We start from the raw sequence: 17,170 nt of genomic DNA, 5'->3' as shown, positions 1-17,170 counted from the left end.
TTTATGATATTTGATAAAGGCTATGTCTTCAGAATATAAAGGGTACTTACAATGGAATAATAATGAAAATGAACAATACAACTAAAACATTTGAATAAGTAGTTCAGTAAAGGATACATGTTGATGATGAATTTTGGAAGTACAAATTAATGAGATACTACAATGAGCTAACACTATGTATCTATTAGGATGGTTAAATAAAACAGACCTACTGTACAAAGTGTTGGCAACATTGCTGGGGAATTAGAACTGTCATGTATTCCTGGGAAGAAAGTGAAATGGTACAAACAGTTTGGAAAATAGTTTGGCTTTTCTTAAACAATTAAACATAAGCTCAGCTGCTTTCCTCCTATTTATTTATTCAAGAGAAATAAAAGCATATGTTTTTACAAAAACTTTTATGTGAATGTTAATTATTAGCCCAATTCGTAATAGTTAAAAAACTGGAAACAATTCAAATGTTCATCAGTAACTGAATGGATAATCTGTACATTTATAAAATAAAATATTGGTTAGTCACTAATAAAAAGGAATTTATCCTACCACATGGATGTAAATGTTAGTTAGCAAAATAATTATATTGAGTAAAAGAAGCTATGTAAAATAGGACATAGTGTAGGGTTCTATCTAGTCTAGCAAATGAAAATTAATGTATAGTAGTAGAAAGCTGGTAAGTGGCTGCCTGCTATGGCAGGAAGGTGTGGAGGAGCAAGAGTGAGGAATTACAAAGGGGCAAAAAGAAACTTTTACAAGTGACAGTTTCATTCAACATGTCTGTTGTAGCGATGTCCTCCTGGAGATGGATACAGATATAGATATAAATATAGAAATGTGTGTAATTGTTTTATGTCAGTTATGTCTCAATGATACTTTAAAAAGAAAAAAAAACCACACAAAGCAGTATAAAGGCCATCATCAGTCTTTAGCTCCCGACCACTGCATAGGTATCACTGACTAGACAGATAGGTTGGCATTGGGTCAAGGGCTCACTGTGACTTTACCAGCTGTGGGTAGGGTGTGGAGATGTGGTATCCATATGTTGTCATCCTGAAGACTTCTCTTTAAGCAAGTTGCCTTAGGTTAAAGGGTTGCAGGCATTCTCAGACTTGGTCTGTTTTTTCTAATGTAAAAGAAAACGCAAATGTCACCAAGAAAAGACAGAAAATTAGTGAGTTAGGCTTAAAACATTTCTTACTGCTCATTGCCCCTCAGGCTGGTTTGCAGGTCCCGTCTGGTTGTGATCTCGTTAAACTTTTTTAGTGTTTCCATTTATCCTGGTAATTTCAAATATCACAATCCACATTCCGAAAAAGTAGATATTGCTGAGACTTTGAACTTTAGTTTGAAATGTAATCCTACACTCTACCAGCCATCTTATTTTACCACAACACTTGACAGCCCTTTAAGGCTATTACATTGAATTAATGTCCAAGGAAGTTTACAATTACTCACTAGGAATAAAGCACAAACCTTCTTTTTAGTGTTGGTCAGCAAAGAGATGCCAGTGTTTTGTTGCTAATGAATTATTAGATTTCATCTTTCTCTGTCTCACACATTTTGATTTTCCTTTCTTAAAAAGGCTACTCAAGCAAATAATTATATACTTAATATCCCTAGACAGTTGGTGGACAGATTCTAAGAAGGCATTAAGATAATTGCAAAATAGGAGCATAAGAGTTGAGAAAATCACAAAGTAGGTATTGTACATTATTCTTTTCATACATATTCATCAAACATTTCCTGTGTGTTGGGCATCACAGCGGAGTTCGATGAACAAGAGTGAGGAAAAAAGTGATTGGCTTTTTGCTCTTAAATAGCTTATAGTACAGGACATGCACTCAATTAGATGTGTAGTTTACTCCAAACTCAAGCTTCTAGTTCTTCATTCCTCATTTCCATCCAAATTATCTTAATTCAGTAAATTCACACTTACATTACTGAGGTTATGGAACAGCTCAGAGAGAGAGGATTTTGGTATAAGATCTTCTGAGAAGGTAAGCCTTTCTCCTCATCTCCCGCCTCTTCATTCCTCCTCTTCTTCCATCTTTTTCTCTTTGCTTTTCTCTCCCACTTCCTTTACCATTTTCAGTGTTTAATTTTGAAATAATTTCAGATGCCTCCTGAATTTTCAAAATTAGTACAAAGAATTCCCATATGCCCCAACCCAGATTTCTTTTTATCACCATTTCTTGTACTCACTCTCTGTCCCCTCAACACACCATGGCTATGGCTATGGATACAGATATTGTTCTTGTTTAGTTGCCGAGTCATATCTGACTCTTCTGCGACCCCACTGACTGTAGCCCGCCAGACTCCTCTGTCCATAGGATTCCCCCGGCAAGAATATTGCAGTGAGTTGCCATTTCCTTCTCCAGGGGATCTTCCCAACCCAGGGATCGAGCTGACATCTCCTGCATTGGCAGGCGGATTCTTCACCACTGAGCCACCAGGGAAGCCCTGGGTAAAGATATAAGTGTTGGTAATAATATACCTGTATCTAAAATTTGTTCTGAAATATTTCAAGCAAGTTGTAGATGTGATACCCTGTACATCTAAGTATATTAGTATATATTTTCTGCTATGTAATCACATCTCATGAATATAATCAAGAAACTAACAAGTCCATCATATATATATATATATATATATGTATGAATATTATTTGACCATAAAAATGAGGAAATCCTACTATTTGCAACAACACAGATGGACTTAAAGGCATTATGCTAAGTGAAATGTCAGAAAAAAGACAAATACTGTATCATCTCACTTGTACATGGAATCTAATTAAAACATAGAAAAAGAGATTAGATTTGTGGGTATCAGAGGAGAGGGAAACAAGGCCTTAGAGAAAGAGAATTAAAAGGTACAAGCTTCCAGTTTTAAGATAAATAAGTCCTAGAGATGTAACAAGTGACATGATGCCTATCATTAGCACTGCTGTGTGATATTTACGTGTGAAAGTTTGTAAGAGAGTAGATACCGAAAGTTCTCATCACGAGGAGAATTTTTTTCTTTTTTTATTGCATCTATATGAGATGATAGATGCTACCTAAATCTATGGTGATAATTATTTCACAATATGTGTAAATCAAACCATCATGCTATATACCTTAAACATATACAGTCATTTATGTCAATTGTTTCTCAGTAAAACTTAAAAAATTTTTAAAGAAACTGAAGTACTAGTGTCTAATCTGTGAAACATATTCAGATTCCGCTATCTGTACAACTAATGTTTTTAACCAGTCCAGGATCAAATGTAGTATATTGTTATCATGTTTCTTTTTCTTCCTTTGATCTGGAACAGATCCTCATTTTGTTAAATTTTGTGTATGAACGGTTTTGTTGGTTTGCTTTTTGCCTTTCATGACAAATATTTTTGAGGAATACAGGGCAGGTACTTTGTAAAATGTCCCTCTGTTTGAGTTTGTCTGATGTTTCCTTAATTAGATTTAGGTCGTGCATTTTGGGAAAGAATACCCTAGGGATGCTGTGTCTTTCTCAATGCACCATGATATACCCTTACTATGATAGTGATCCTGGGTGCACAGTTAAAGAATCCACCTGCTTGTGCAGGAGACACAGGAGACACAAGAGATGGGGGTTCCATTCCCGGATCGGGAAGATCCCTGGGAGGGAAATGGCAACCCACTCCAGCATTCTTGCCCAGAGAATTCCATGGACAGAGGAGCCTCATAGGCTGTAGTTCATGCGGTTGCAAGGAGTTGGACATAACTGAGCGTGCACACACACCACACACAGTTTAACTTTTTCCACTTGATAAATGTGGTACCTGCAATTTTCTTCAATGTAAAGTTACCACTTCCCCTATTGTCATTAATAAGTATCTTGTTGAGAGTTACTTTGAGATTACATCATCATCCTGCTACAAACCCATTGATCTTTTTATTAGATTTGATTATTATTGGGGTACTAAGGTGGTTTCCAAATAGTGATTTATATACTTCTGTAATTCCTTCCACCTTGATTAATAGGAATTCTACTGTAAGGAAGAGCTATCCTTTCTCCCCTGGTAAACTTCTTTTCTGAGCTCTCCTCATCTGTTAATCCATATATTAATCCATCCATCTGTTTAGTCATTTTTAATCCACCCATTGCATCATTCCGGGTAGTACCAAAAAGCTCCATGCACGCGTGCTCTGTCGCTTTAGTTGTGTCTGACTCTTTGCGACCCTTTGGACTGTAGCCCGCCAGGCACCTCTGTCCATGGGATTCTCCAGGCAAGAAAGAATACTGGAGTGGCTGCCATGCTGTCCTCCAGGGGATCATCCGGACCCAGGTCTCCTGCATCTTCCACATCACAGGTAGATTCTTTACCACTTAGTCACTGGGGAAGGCCCAAAAACCCCATGGTACAGACCTATTTCATTTTTCTCACCTAATTGAATTTTCACAGAAAACTCACAATGATGATCCTACTCAAAATATCATTTCCCTAAGGATAACTAAGGTTTTTAAAAATTATTTTTTTCATGGGATTACGTCAGAAAACAGGATAAAGTCCATTCTTAAAACTCTGTTGGAGGCTCATCCATAAGTGAGAGATTCATACTTTCCAAAATGACCTCATGTCATCAAATGAATCCAAATCTATTAAGGAACATGAATTTAGATTGTCTGTAGTCCTCTCCTAGTCTCCTTGTCAAAAATAATCCCTGATTGGATTTTAGGCTGAAACTGTAAGTCCTGACTATTGTAAATTTGCTATTTTTCTCAGATTGAGTGTCTAACAAGTCCTATGCTTTACATTTGCTCAAAAGATTAAGACATCTTACATCCTCTCATGACATTTGTGTCATCTGCCCATTAAACTTCCCAAATTTGGGATATTAGTGACAGTACTCCATTAAGGTACAGGATGGAACTCAAGTGATTACAAATGAAATCAATTAAGTCAATTTAACTTAAGTGCATGGCCATACATTTCAGAAATTTATGTGCTAATAAGCTTTTATTTGAAATTATAGAAGATGTATAGTTTTTCATATGTTTAAATACAAAAATTATGGGAAAATATAGCCAGAGATGTCATTTATACCGTGCCCAATATGTATCCCCAGGGCCTTAAATATAACATTTGAAAGTCTAATAAAACCCTACAAAGTCCATGTTGATGTCTCAATTTTTCAGATCTGCAGCAGGGGTTTTGAAAAGGCTACATAATGGAACTGAATGCAAAGCTAACAAGCAGAAGCGCTGGAATACATATCCAAGTTTGTCCTAACTGAAAAGGCCACGTTTTCTCTCGGCATTACACTGATAATATATCTGCTACCATTAATAAATATACAGAGGAATAAACTTGTAAAGTCTGTGAGATCAGCAAGAGCTGATGAGATTGCGTGGCAGAAAAATCAAATTCTCTCTTATTTTTAGATTGCAGCAGAGTACTCAAGTTGTGTTTATTTTGTTCACTTGGCTTTACTCGTTTTATTCCACTGATCTCTTTCCTTTTTCATAATATCAGCATATTTAAAGATCTCTACATATGCTCAAAAAATACATTATTTAAAAATCTTAAAATCTGAGAGATAATCATAATGATGGTACTAAGCCAAACTTTGAGCTCCCGTTTCTGTAAATTGTACTCATTAAGTTGTATTTTCTGTTTTAAACAGCAGGTGGCGGTACTGGGTCATTCTAGTAAATTAAAGTCCTTAATTACAAATCTGGCTGTTAATGAAAATAATATGTAATATGTATTTTGGTTTCTGAACCAGTTACATCATCCTGTTAAAAATTTACTTTATAAAATAATATACCTTATGAAGTCTTATATTACTTGAAAAATATTCAGTTCAGTACACACAGTTCAGTCGCTCAGTCATGTCCGACTCTTTGCGACTCCATGAATCGCAGCACGCCAGGCCTCCCTGTCCATCACCAACTCCCAGGGTTTACTCTAACTCATGTCCATCGAGTTGGTATGCCATCCAGCCATCTCATCCTCTGTCATCCCCTTCTCCTCCTGCCCCCAATCCCTTCCAGCATCAGGGTCTTTTCCAATGAGTCAGCTCTTCGCATGAGGTGGCCAAAGTATTGGAGTTTCAGCTTCAGCATCAGTCCTTCCAATGGACACCCAGGACTGATCTCCTTTAGGATGGATTGGTTGGATCTCCTTGCAGTCCAAGGGACTCTCAAGAGTCTTCTCCAACACCACAGTTCAAAAGCATCCATTTTTCGGTGCTCGGCTTTCTTCACAGTCCAACACTCACATCCATACATGACCACTGGAAAAACCATAGCCTTGACCAGACGCACCTTTGTTGGCAAAGTAATGTCTCTGATTTTTAATATGCTGTCTAGGTTGGTCATAACTTTCCTTCCAAGGAGTAAGCGTCTTTTAATTTCACGGCTGCAATCACCATCTGCAGGGATTTTGGAGCCTCCCAAAATAAAGTCAGCCACTGTTTCCAATGTTTCCCCATCTATTTGCCATGAAGTGATGGGACCAGATGCCATGATCTAAGTTTTCTGAATGTTGAGCTTTAAGCCAACTTTTTCACTCTCTTTCACTTTCATCATGAGGCTTTTTAGTTCCTCTTCACTTTCTGCCATAAGGGTGGTGTCATCTGCATATCTGAGGTGATTGATATTTCTCCCGGCTATCTTGATCCCAGCTTGTGCTTATTCCAGCCCAGTGTTTCTCATGATATACTCTGCATATAAGTTAAATAAGCAGGGTGGCAATATACAGCCTTGATGTACGCCTTTTCCTATTTGGAACCAGTCTGTTGTTCCATGTCCAGTTCTAACTGTTGCTTCCTGACCTGCATACAGGTTTCTCAAGAGGCAGGTCAGGTGGTCTGGTATTCCCATCTCTTACGGAATTTTCCACAGTTTATTGTGATCCACATAGTCAAAGGCTTTGGCATAGTCAATAAAGCAGAAATAGATGTTTTTTTGGAACTCTCTTGCTTTTTCAATGATCCAGCAGATGTTGACAATTTGATCTCTGGTTCCTCTGCCTTTTCTAAAACCAGCTTGAACATCTGGAAGTTCTCAGTTCACATATTGCTGAAGCCTGGCTTGGAGAATTTTGAGCATTACTTTACTAGAGTGTGAGATGAGTGCAATTGTGTGGTAGTTTGAGCATTCTTTGGGATAGCCTTTCTTAGGGATTGGAATGAAAACGGAGCTTTTCCAGTCCTGTGGCCACTGCTGAGTTTTCCAAATTTGCTGGCATATTGAATGCAGCACTTTCACAGCATCGTCTTTCAGGATTTGAAATAGATCAACTGGAATTCCATCACCTCCACTAGCTTTGTTCATAGTGATGCTTTCTAAGGCCCACTTGACTTCACATTCCAGGATGTCTGGCTCTAGGTGAGTGGTCACACCATTGTGATTATCTGGGTCATGAAGATCTTTTTTGTACAATTCTTCTGTGTATTCTTGCCACCTCTTCTTAATATCTTCTGCTTCTGTTAGGTCCATAGCATTTCTATCCTTTATTGAACCCATCTTTGCATGAAATGTTCCCTTGGTATCTCTAATTTTCTTGAAGAGATCTCTAGTCTTTTCCATTCTATTGTTTTCCTCTATTTCTTTGCATTGATCGCGGAGGAAGGCTTTCTTATCTCTCCTGGCTATTCTTTGGAACTCTGCATTCAAATGGGAATATCTTCCCTTTTCTCCTTTGCTTTTTGCTTCTCTTCTTTTCACAGCTATTTGTAAGGCCTCCTCAGACAACCATTTTGCCTTTTTGCATTTCTTTTCCATGGGGTTGGTCTTGATCCCTGTCTCCTGTACAATGTCATGAGCCTCCGTCCATAGTTCATCAGGCACTCTGTCTATCAGATCTAGTCCCTTAAATTTATTCCTCACTTCCACAGTATAGTCATAAGGGATTTGATTTAGGTCATACCTGAATGGTCTAGTAGTTTTCCCTACTTTCTTCAGTTTAAGTCTGAATTTGGCAATAAGGAGTTCATGATCTGAACCACACTCACCTCCCAGTCTTGTTTTTGCTGACTGTATAGAGCTTCTCCCTCTTTGGCTGCAAAGAATATAATCAATCTGATTTCGGTGTCAATCATCTGGTGATGTCCATGTGTAGAGTCTTCTCTTGTGTTGTTGGAAGAGGGTATTTGCTATGACCAGTGCATTCACTTGGCAAAACTCTATTAGCCTTTGCTTCAGAAGAAAATGATTGTATATATATAAAACACATATTATTTAAATCATTCTATGTAGTTTGGTATGTCATATAATTATTTAAATGATTTTAACTTTTTTGGTAATAAATATTATTTAATATTTGGGATTAATTATTATCTAAAATATATTCCAAATTTTAATTATTATATAACTCATAATGTTAATGGGTCCTTTTCACGTGGTAAAAGAATGGATGGAAAAATAAAGCTTTGTCTCATTCTTTCAATTAATTGAAATTTAATTGAAATCTCACTCTTAATTGAGTACAGTTATTGCTTTTAATAAACTTAAAACCAACCCTATAATGCACTATATACTTTATGTTACTCATCAATCTATATTCCCTTTCCACTCTATTTAATGTCTGTAAATAATTTATTTGCATTTTGGCTATATTTCAGCTCTTTATTGGTTTTTAGTGAAGCTTAAATTGTTGGTGTTTTCCCAGTTTTCATTCCAGCTGTGCATTTGGTTGGAGTAGGATGAAGATAAGGAAAAAGGAGAGTATTGTACTTTTTAAAAAGCCATTGCTCTTTTTGGTGAAATAATATTTGAATGTTGTAGTTCACTAGGCCATTGATGATAACTATGATGTCAAATTATTTGAGCCAGTCTTTCAAAGGTCCCAGGTCTACAATGCAAAGGTAATATTTATAATCTTGAATGATTCATAGGCAATTATTAGGTAGCAGATGGCATCTCTCAAGGTTTTAATGAATGTTCCACCACAGTGCCTGCTTCATGGCAGATGGGATGGAGTTGTGGAGTGGCAGAGGCTGGGAAGTGTTGGAATGAGGTAGAGAACTGGTTGTTGGCAGAAATTAGGGATCCTGTGGAAGGAACAGGGGTTAAAATAAAGACAGCAGTTAAAGCAAAATAAGATGAATAGGATTAAAGGTGCTATAAAGCAGAGTCTACAAAGTGGAGATGTGGCAACTATTTACATTTTATTTTTAGGTCAATCTATATATACAACTTCAGCATTTTTATTATGATTGCTGTGACATTTCAACTGGAGTTTTAATGGTGTTCTGAATGATCAGGTGTATCTGTGACAGAGTTCATATGAGTAGAATCAATACCTCCAAATTAGTGCTCAAGGGCTACATTTGGAAAGAGTGCTTACAAATTGAAACTTCTGCCCCCTCCCTAGCACCTTACAGTTGTCGTCATTTCAAGATAGGAAGTCACCCAACAGAGCAGCAAAAACTTCAGCTTATTTTTAAATGAAAAATGTCAGTAGAAGAAAAATTCTAAGGCTCCTTTCAGTTTTAAAATTCTTAGCTTATATTTGATTCTTAACATGTCATCCAAAGATAAGCAGGCTTAGCTGGGGTGCAGGTACTTAGGTTTTATATATATAAATATGCACAGAAATATATTGCATATAGTATGAAATATATGATCCTATGTTATACACACAAATATATTGCATATACATCTTATATGCAATATATCATATATAGACAATGTCCAATTCTTTGCGACCTCATGGACTGCAGCACACCAGACTTCCCTGTCCTTCACTATCTCCTGGAGTTTGCTCAAACTCATGTCAGTTGAGTCGGTGATGCCATCCAACCATCTCATCCTCTGCCACCCCTTTCTCCTTTTGCCTTCAGTCTACCAGTATCAGGGTCTTTTCCAGTGAGTCAGCTTTTTGCATCAAGTGGTCATAGTACTGGAGCTTTGGCATCAGTCCTCCCAATGAATATGTGGGGTTGATTTCCTTTAGGATTGATCAGTTTGATCTCTTCACTGTCCAAGGGGCTCTCAAGAGTCTTCTCCAGCCCACAGTTCAAAAGCATCAGTGTTTTGGTGCTCAGCCTTCTTTATGGTCAAACTCTCACATCCATACATGACTACTGGAAAACCATAGCTTTGACTAGACACATATATATTGCATATATAGCACATATAATATTCAACATATATGTAGATGGTTTTCAACTTAATGATTTTTCAACTTTATGACTGTACAAGGGTGATTTGCATTTAGTAGAAATTGTACTTCAAATTTTGAATTTTGATCCTTTCCCAGGATAAGATACTCTTGTGATGTTGGGTAGAGGCAGTGACCACAGTTCCCAGTCAGCCACATGATCACAAGGGTGAGCAAACAATACACTTACAACCATTCTATACCTAGACAACCGTTAGTTCTCATTTTCAGTGCAAAATGCAATGGGCTCTCCAGGTGGCTCAGTGGTAAAGAATCTGCCTGCCAATGCAGGAGACACAGGAGATGCAGGTTTGATCCCTGGTTTGGAAAGATCCCCTGGAGTAGGAAATGGCACTCATTCTAGTACGCTTGCCTGGAAAATTCCATGGGCAGAGAAGCCCTTGGGCTACAGTCAATGGGGTCTCAAAGAGTCAGTATGCAATAAATTTCATGAGATATTCAACACTTTATTCTAAAATAGACTTTGTGTTAGATCATTTTGCCCAACTGTAAGCTAAAGTAACCTTTCTGAGCAAGTTTAAGGTAAGCTAGGCTGAGCTTTAATGTTTGATAGGTTAGGCATATTAAGTGCATTTTCAACTTAGAATATTTCCAGTTGAGGAAGATCTGTATTCTTAAAACTGCAAACTAGACTACTGAAACAGAAGCTCTTTAAGGTAGGAACTTTGGAATCATATTTGAACAAATTCTCCAGATAAATATTATGCACAATGTAGCTGAGAACCACTGGTTTGGATATTTTAAATACAGTTGCTAAAAGCGTTATCTTCATAACATTAGTGAAAACAACAACAACAAAAAGAAGCAGTACAGGTCTAGCAGAGGCTGATCAGGTTTACATGGCTTGAGACCCACACACACTGGGGTCTTCTTTATGGGATAGATAGTCTTCTCCATGGGATAGAAAATTAGAAAACTTGTTACAGTGTCTTCAGAGTAAATCAACTTCTGAGACTTAAGCATTGAGGCCAGCTTCACTTACTGTCATCCTGGGGATGTTTCTGGGCCTTTTTGAGTTGAGAATAATGGGCTCATGGGGTTGTCAAGATCAAATAAACCAACATGCATGCTCAGTTACTCAGTCATGTACAGTTCTTTGCAATTCCATGGACTGCAGCCCACCAGCCTTCTCTGTTTGTGGAATTTTCTGGACAAGAATTCTAGAGTGGATTGCCATTTCCTACTCCAGGGGATCTTCCTGACCTTGGATCAAACCTGAGTCTCCTGCACTGGCAGATGAATCTTTTACCACTGAGCCACCTGGGAAGCCCCAAAATAAGCCAACAGCCCTTCATGAACAGTGAAACACCCTACAGTTTTGGAGGTATCATCCTCTTCACCTCTGATTACCTACTTCATACACAAGGGTGTCAAATGAACAGAGGAAAACTCAGAAGATTGTGAGGTACTCACTCAGTAGGTCAATTATGCACACTTGTGTCCCCTGCTCTTCTTTACCTTTTCTAGAGAAATCCAACACTTCTACAGACCCAGATCTTAGTGTTTAATGTTTCAATGGCTGATTGAATGAAGAAGTGAGTGCAAGGGTGAGGGAAAAATGAAAAGAAGGACGTATGGTCCCCCTGTTGCTCATCAGATATGACTGGGCAGAATCTCAGAAGTGATTTATTCTTTTGAAGTTTTTAAATCAATTAACTTTATGCTGGGATGAATGAGACTGATTGAATTGGGTGGAGTTTATTGATAAGGATAGCCTGGAGGAAGAGCCTTTTTGCAAAGCTTTGGAAGGAAGAAGCCTGTGTTTGCAAAATGCAACAAGAAAGCCTTTCTAAAGGGCTTTTTTTCCTCATTTCCATTTCAACATTAGCAAACCAATGATGCTCATTTACCTTATATATCAGGGTGGTTTCACTGAAAAGTATTTAGACTGTTAAAGTGAGCAGAGTTAATATTTACTAAGTATCCCTTGTGGAAAAGGCACAGGAAATTGCACTAAATCCTCACCATAACCCACAAAGTCAGATTTTTCTTACTGGGAAACTGGGGCTTCAGAAGCTTAATAACTGCCCAAGATCACAAGATCTTGACTATTACTCAAGATATTGCAAATAAGTTTCAAACCCCAGACTTTATGGTTTAATGCCCACATTCTCCTATTATATAATTTTAAGTAACAAAATATTGCATTTTGCATTTTATAAAAGTATGAGTAGCCAAAGAGCCTCTATTTTAATAATTTTCCTGTTGAGAATGTGAATAATTTTTAATTTTGTGCATTCATTTGAGAACATTTTTTACTTGGGTCATAAAAGGCTCTACATTTTTCCCAGACTGTCTATATCCCACCCTTCCTACATACAACATGGTAAAATATATACACATCTATATATATATAAATGTGACTATGTGCTCTGCTTGGTCACTCAGTCTTATCTGACTCTTTGCAACCCCATGGACTGTAGTCCTCCAGGCTCCTCTGTCCATGGAATTCTCCAGGCAAGAATACTGGAGTGGGTTGACATGCCCTCCTCCAGGGGATCTTCCCAACCCAGGGATTGAACCCAGGTCTCCTGTATTGCAGGTGGATTCTTTACTGTCTGAGCCACCAGGAAAGCCCATATGTGAATATATCTCTCTCTACATGTGTGTGTGTGTGTGTGTACATTTTATTTTTTTTTTTAAGCAGAGTTTTAAAAAGAAATCCTAAACATGATTTTTGACTGCTTTCTTACTCAAGTACTGAAATATATGGGCTACGGTACTTGAAAATTAACTACAAAATAGACCAGTTTCTAAGCTAAGGTGAAAACAATCAGGAACATTCTGAATATATTGGTTGTGCAAATCCTTGCTTCTGTTTTATTGCCATGCCCCCCTATGAATTTTAATAAAACATAGAAGAAACAAGAATTTGATGGAAGCTGCACTTTATAGAAAATGAATTTATCAAATAGTTATGAATAGTTTTCTCTTATTTTACTCAGGATATCATCATAGTCTTGCAGTCCTAAAGAACCCTACCTTAGACTTGCTTATATAAGCAAATATGCCTCAATGTCTATGCTTGAGAGTGTGTGTGTATGTACATCTGAAGAGGTAAAGCACAGACTTTTAAGACCCATCCCCTTTTCTTGATGTCAAGAAAACAAGCTTCAACCATCCTGATCTTACTTTTTAAATATTTAGATCTTTTATTTCTGATAATTCTTTGACTTTCCTAATGATATGACAGAATCAGAGGACACCGATTTTAGATGCAAGTGCTTTGTGCCTGTTTCGGATGCAAAGAGCAAATCCCAAAAAGACTTCTATGTGGCCAAATTACAGAGGTTTTTGTACCCATCAATGTTGTTGTTTAGTCTCTAAGTCCTGTCTGACTTTTTTGTGACCCAGCAGACTGTAGCCCAACAAGCTCCTCTGTCCATGGGATTTCCCAGGCAAGAATACTAGAGTGGGTTGCCATTTCCTTCCCTAGGGAACTTTCCAACCCAGGGATTCAACCCGTATCTCCTGCACTGGCAGGCAGATTCTTACTACTGAGCCACCAGAGAACCCAGGTGGTGCAGTAGTAAAGAACCTGCCTGCCAATTCAGGAGATGCAAGAGATGCAAGTCTGATCCCTGGGTTGGGAAGATCCCCTGGAGCAGGAAATGCCGACCCACTCCAGTATTCTTGCCTGGAAAATCCCATGGACAGAGAAGCCTGGCAGGTTACAGTCCATGGCGTCGCAATGAGTCAGACATGACTGAGCAACTGAGCATACACATACACACACACACACACACACACACACGCACCCATTGGGAGAGACCAGATATAAGGATTCTAATTAGGAAAACAATACATATATATTGCTCCCAGAAGCTCATTAAAAATATTACATTTCCTTGGAAGTTCTTCATATTGACTTTTCATTTGAAATTACAAATAATTTTTGCAAAAGTCAGTTGCAAGAGATACTGTTAAATGTCTTCACTTTAATTTTTCAAAGTTCAAAGCTTGTGGATGTGTACTACTGATTCAATTCCCAAATTCTGGTAGTTGTCCCAGTAGGAAAAAAAAAATGTATAAAAAAAACCCAGATCTAAAAGTACCCATTAGTTAGCTTCAAGCGTGGCCAAAGTTGTCAAGTGATATTACAGTTATGGTCTTTAAAGCATTTGAAAAAAAATTGGATGACACTGTGTAAAAAGCTGGATTTTATGGCTTTGTCTATGCCAAAGAGAGTGTCCAGCAGAAAGCACCCTGGTAAGCCTAATTATTACTCCGCATATGGTACGTGGCATCATAAGCTATTTTGAGGTTTTTCAGAAAGGGAGATATATGAATGAATGATAACCACAGCAGGGCTTGCTGGAGAATTTTAACTCCAACTCCTAGCAGTCTCACGTTGGCTGAGTGTAAAATCCAAAATGCTGTTTTAGTTATCTGTTTAGTATTTATTTTCAGGCATAATAATTTTGTTAAAATTTACATGGCAGAGTAGAGAAGGAAGTGATATAAAAAATGTAGTACGTATATTCAGTAATATACTGCTCTTCAAAATATTATGGCTATTTAGAAGGGCAGCTTTCATTTCTTACTTTAAAATCACGGCAGTTTTTGTGATACTTGATTTAGGGGATAACATAGAATCTGATTTAGAGTATGACTTAAGGTAAACATTAAAAACTTGTATGCACATTAAATTTGTATGAGTGGGTGGTTATACCAAGAAAATAGTTTGGGAGAGTAAACTCAGAGAAACATGGAAGCCATCAGCCACATATCAGATTTACCTCTATGCCTTTAATAGCTTATGTTTGAAAGGTGCTTCATTGACCCCGTGTTCTTACATCTCCTGCATTGGCATGTGGGTTCTTTACCACTAGCGCCTCCTGGGAAGCTCTCAGAGAAGAAAATATAGAAGGAGGGGTGCTTTATACTTATGATTTCAATATATCAGTAAAATGACAATTATTGCTAAGTCAAATTTTTGGCTATCTCAACATTGCTTAAAGCAAAATTCAGACATCCCTTTATCTCTGTCTTTGAGTATTTTGAAGATCAGCCTCATCTGTTTAGTTGCAGAATCTTGTGCTAGACAGTCATTGTACCAATGGAGAGCACACCCAGATTGCTCAGGACATGTGAAAGCTGTTTGCACACATTAAACAATAAGTATGCTTACATCCTCTACCAAGCTTCATAGGATTTCAAAAACCTTGACTGTCCAAGTCCAAGAAACTTAGCAGGTTCCTGGCACCAATTTTTCCTTGTTTCAGATAAGTAAGAATTCTCTGCTTCTCTGGTTTTCCATTCTAAACACTAAAAACAAGACACTATGTGAGTGACGTTAAGGATTACCTAACCTAGGGCAGAGTCACCGGGTGCAAACAATTAATATTCCCAGTAGATCTCTATCCATGATCAAGCCTAAAAATAATAATAACATCGGGATTTGGGGTAGCATTTTGTTCTTTTGTGGTTTTCTCAAACATTGTTTTAAAAACAGAATGAGATATACTTCATTACTATAATTCAAAGATGAAGAAAACCAAAGCCAGATTTTAATTTAGCTTTTACTTTTATTTTTGAATCAGATGATTTATAAACTCTTAGATAAAACATTATTATAAGATTAACATGATATTTACAACTTCTTTTCTCTTTTTGAGAGTTAAGTAGAGTTAATGTTTTAAAATCTGGCATCTGCTGCTATTGCTGTTTTCTCCAAAAGATGGCACTTGTGTAATCTTTTTCTTTCTCAGGGTGCAGAGAACCAGGGGAGCCAGAGGGACCGGAGTGAATTTTCAGAATTGTTTTTCTTTAACAAATTCCAAGTAGCCACGTCAGAAACCTGTGTTTCTGCAACTGCAGCTACTCTGTGCTCTTAAAACCCCTTCAAATAAGAAGTAGTCTGATTTTGAGAAAGAAAAACATGCTTCCCGTCTTAGTCTGGTTTAAACTTTGGAATTCTTTATCCTAAGTTTGTTTTATAATGTTCTTCTTCTCTTCTGATCTTTGACTAAGGTTCTAATTCTTTTTTAAGATAACCTTGATCCATTTGAAGTTGTCCTTCTTAATTAGAATGCATAAGCAACACACAAGTATGTCTGGATTCTATCTAAACAAGCCTTTCTGACAGCATAAATCCAGAAGGATAAATCATTCGGACAGGAGAAGTCTTTTGAACTGTGAACAGACAAGAAAGTGTGAGAGGCATGGAGGGAAAGGAAAGCATATTGGCGAGGTTCTGATGATGAGACAGAAATGAACAAATGAGACTTAAATCCAACTAGCAGATTCTTTCCAACAATTCAAGCAAGTTTGCTCCCTATCCCTATAGATGAAAAGAATTTTAAATATGATCTAATGAAGTCCAACCACCTCATTTTACAGATGAAAAAACTGAGTCCCAGAAAGCTAAAGAGTAAGTGATCAATGCAATGCAACTGAATTTTGTGTGTACTTCTGATGAAAGAATGCAATGATCTGTCAAAGAGATGTGTTAAGTCACAGGTTGTAGAAAACAAAATCTCAAATAGTTTTGAAAATTGGAATCTGTTTAACCATGGTTCTTTTTTCTTTTTTTTTCAGGCACATATAATTTTGAGTCACTATGCGGTCTTAGAAGCCTTTTCCTGCTCCAAGAAGGAATATGATCATTCATTAACCATAAAACTTATTAGATCTGTCATGTCTAGTACAGTCACCACTAGCCACATGTGACTATTTAATTGAATTTTAAAATAATGAAGATTAAGTACAGTTTAAAACTTAACTCCTCAATTATACTAGCCACATTTCAAGTGTTCAACAGCTCCAAATGGCAAGTGGCTACTAACAGGGCAGGGTACACATAGAGTTTCCATCCTTGCTGAAAGTTCTCTTGGACAACACTTGTACAGATCATTACCTGTAGCGAGCGTGAGAAGAGGGCAACATAAAGTCAGGCACACAGCATCATGGAGTAATCCAGTGTGTAATGGCTAGAGGCATTTGTTACATGGGTTTATAGGCAGATTTACAACCAATTGTGGAAAACTAGCAGGTTTATGTATGTTTAGGTCTTCCATCCCT

General features: G+C 37.4%; 1 long non-coding RNA gene across 1 annotated transcript in view; it reads left to right on the top strand.

Moving 5' to 3' along the window:
- LOC133041497 (uncharacterized) overlaps positions 1 to 16,701 on the top strand; it is a 221,264-nt gene extending 204,563 nt beyond the window's left edge. Inside the window, exon 3 of the long non-coding RNA XR_009689254.1 lies at positions 16,688 to 16,701. This is a non-coding gene — a long non-coding RNA (uncharacterized LOC133041497). The remainder of the gene's footprint in view (positions 1 to 16,687) is intronic.
- The last annotated feature ends 469 nt before the right edge of the window (positions 16,702 to 17,170 follow it).

This window comes from Dama dama, chromosome 3 (assembly GCF_033118175.1).
Source record: "Dama dama isolate Ldn47 chromosome 3, ASM3311817v1, whole genome shotgun sequence".
NCBI lineage: Eukaryota > Metazoa > Chordata > Mammalia > Artiodactyla > Cervidae > Dama > Dama dama.
This window is presented reverse-complemented; position numbering and strand designations above follow the sequence as displayed.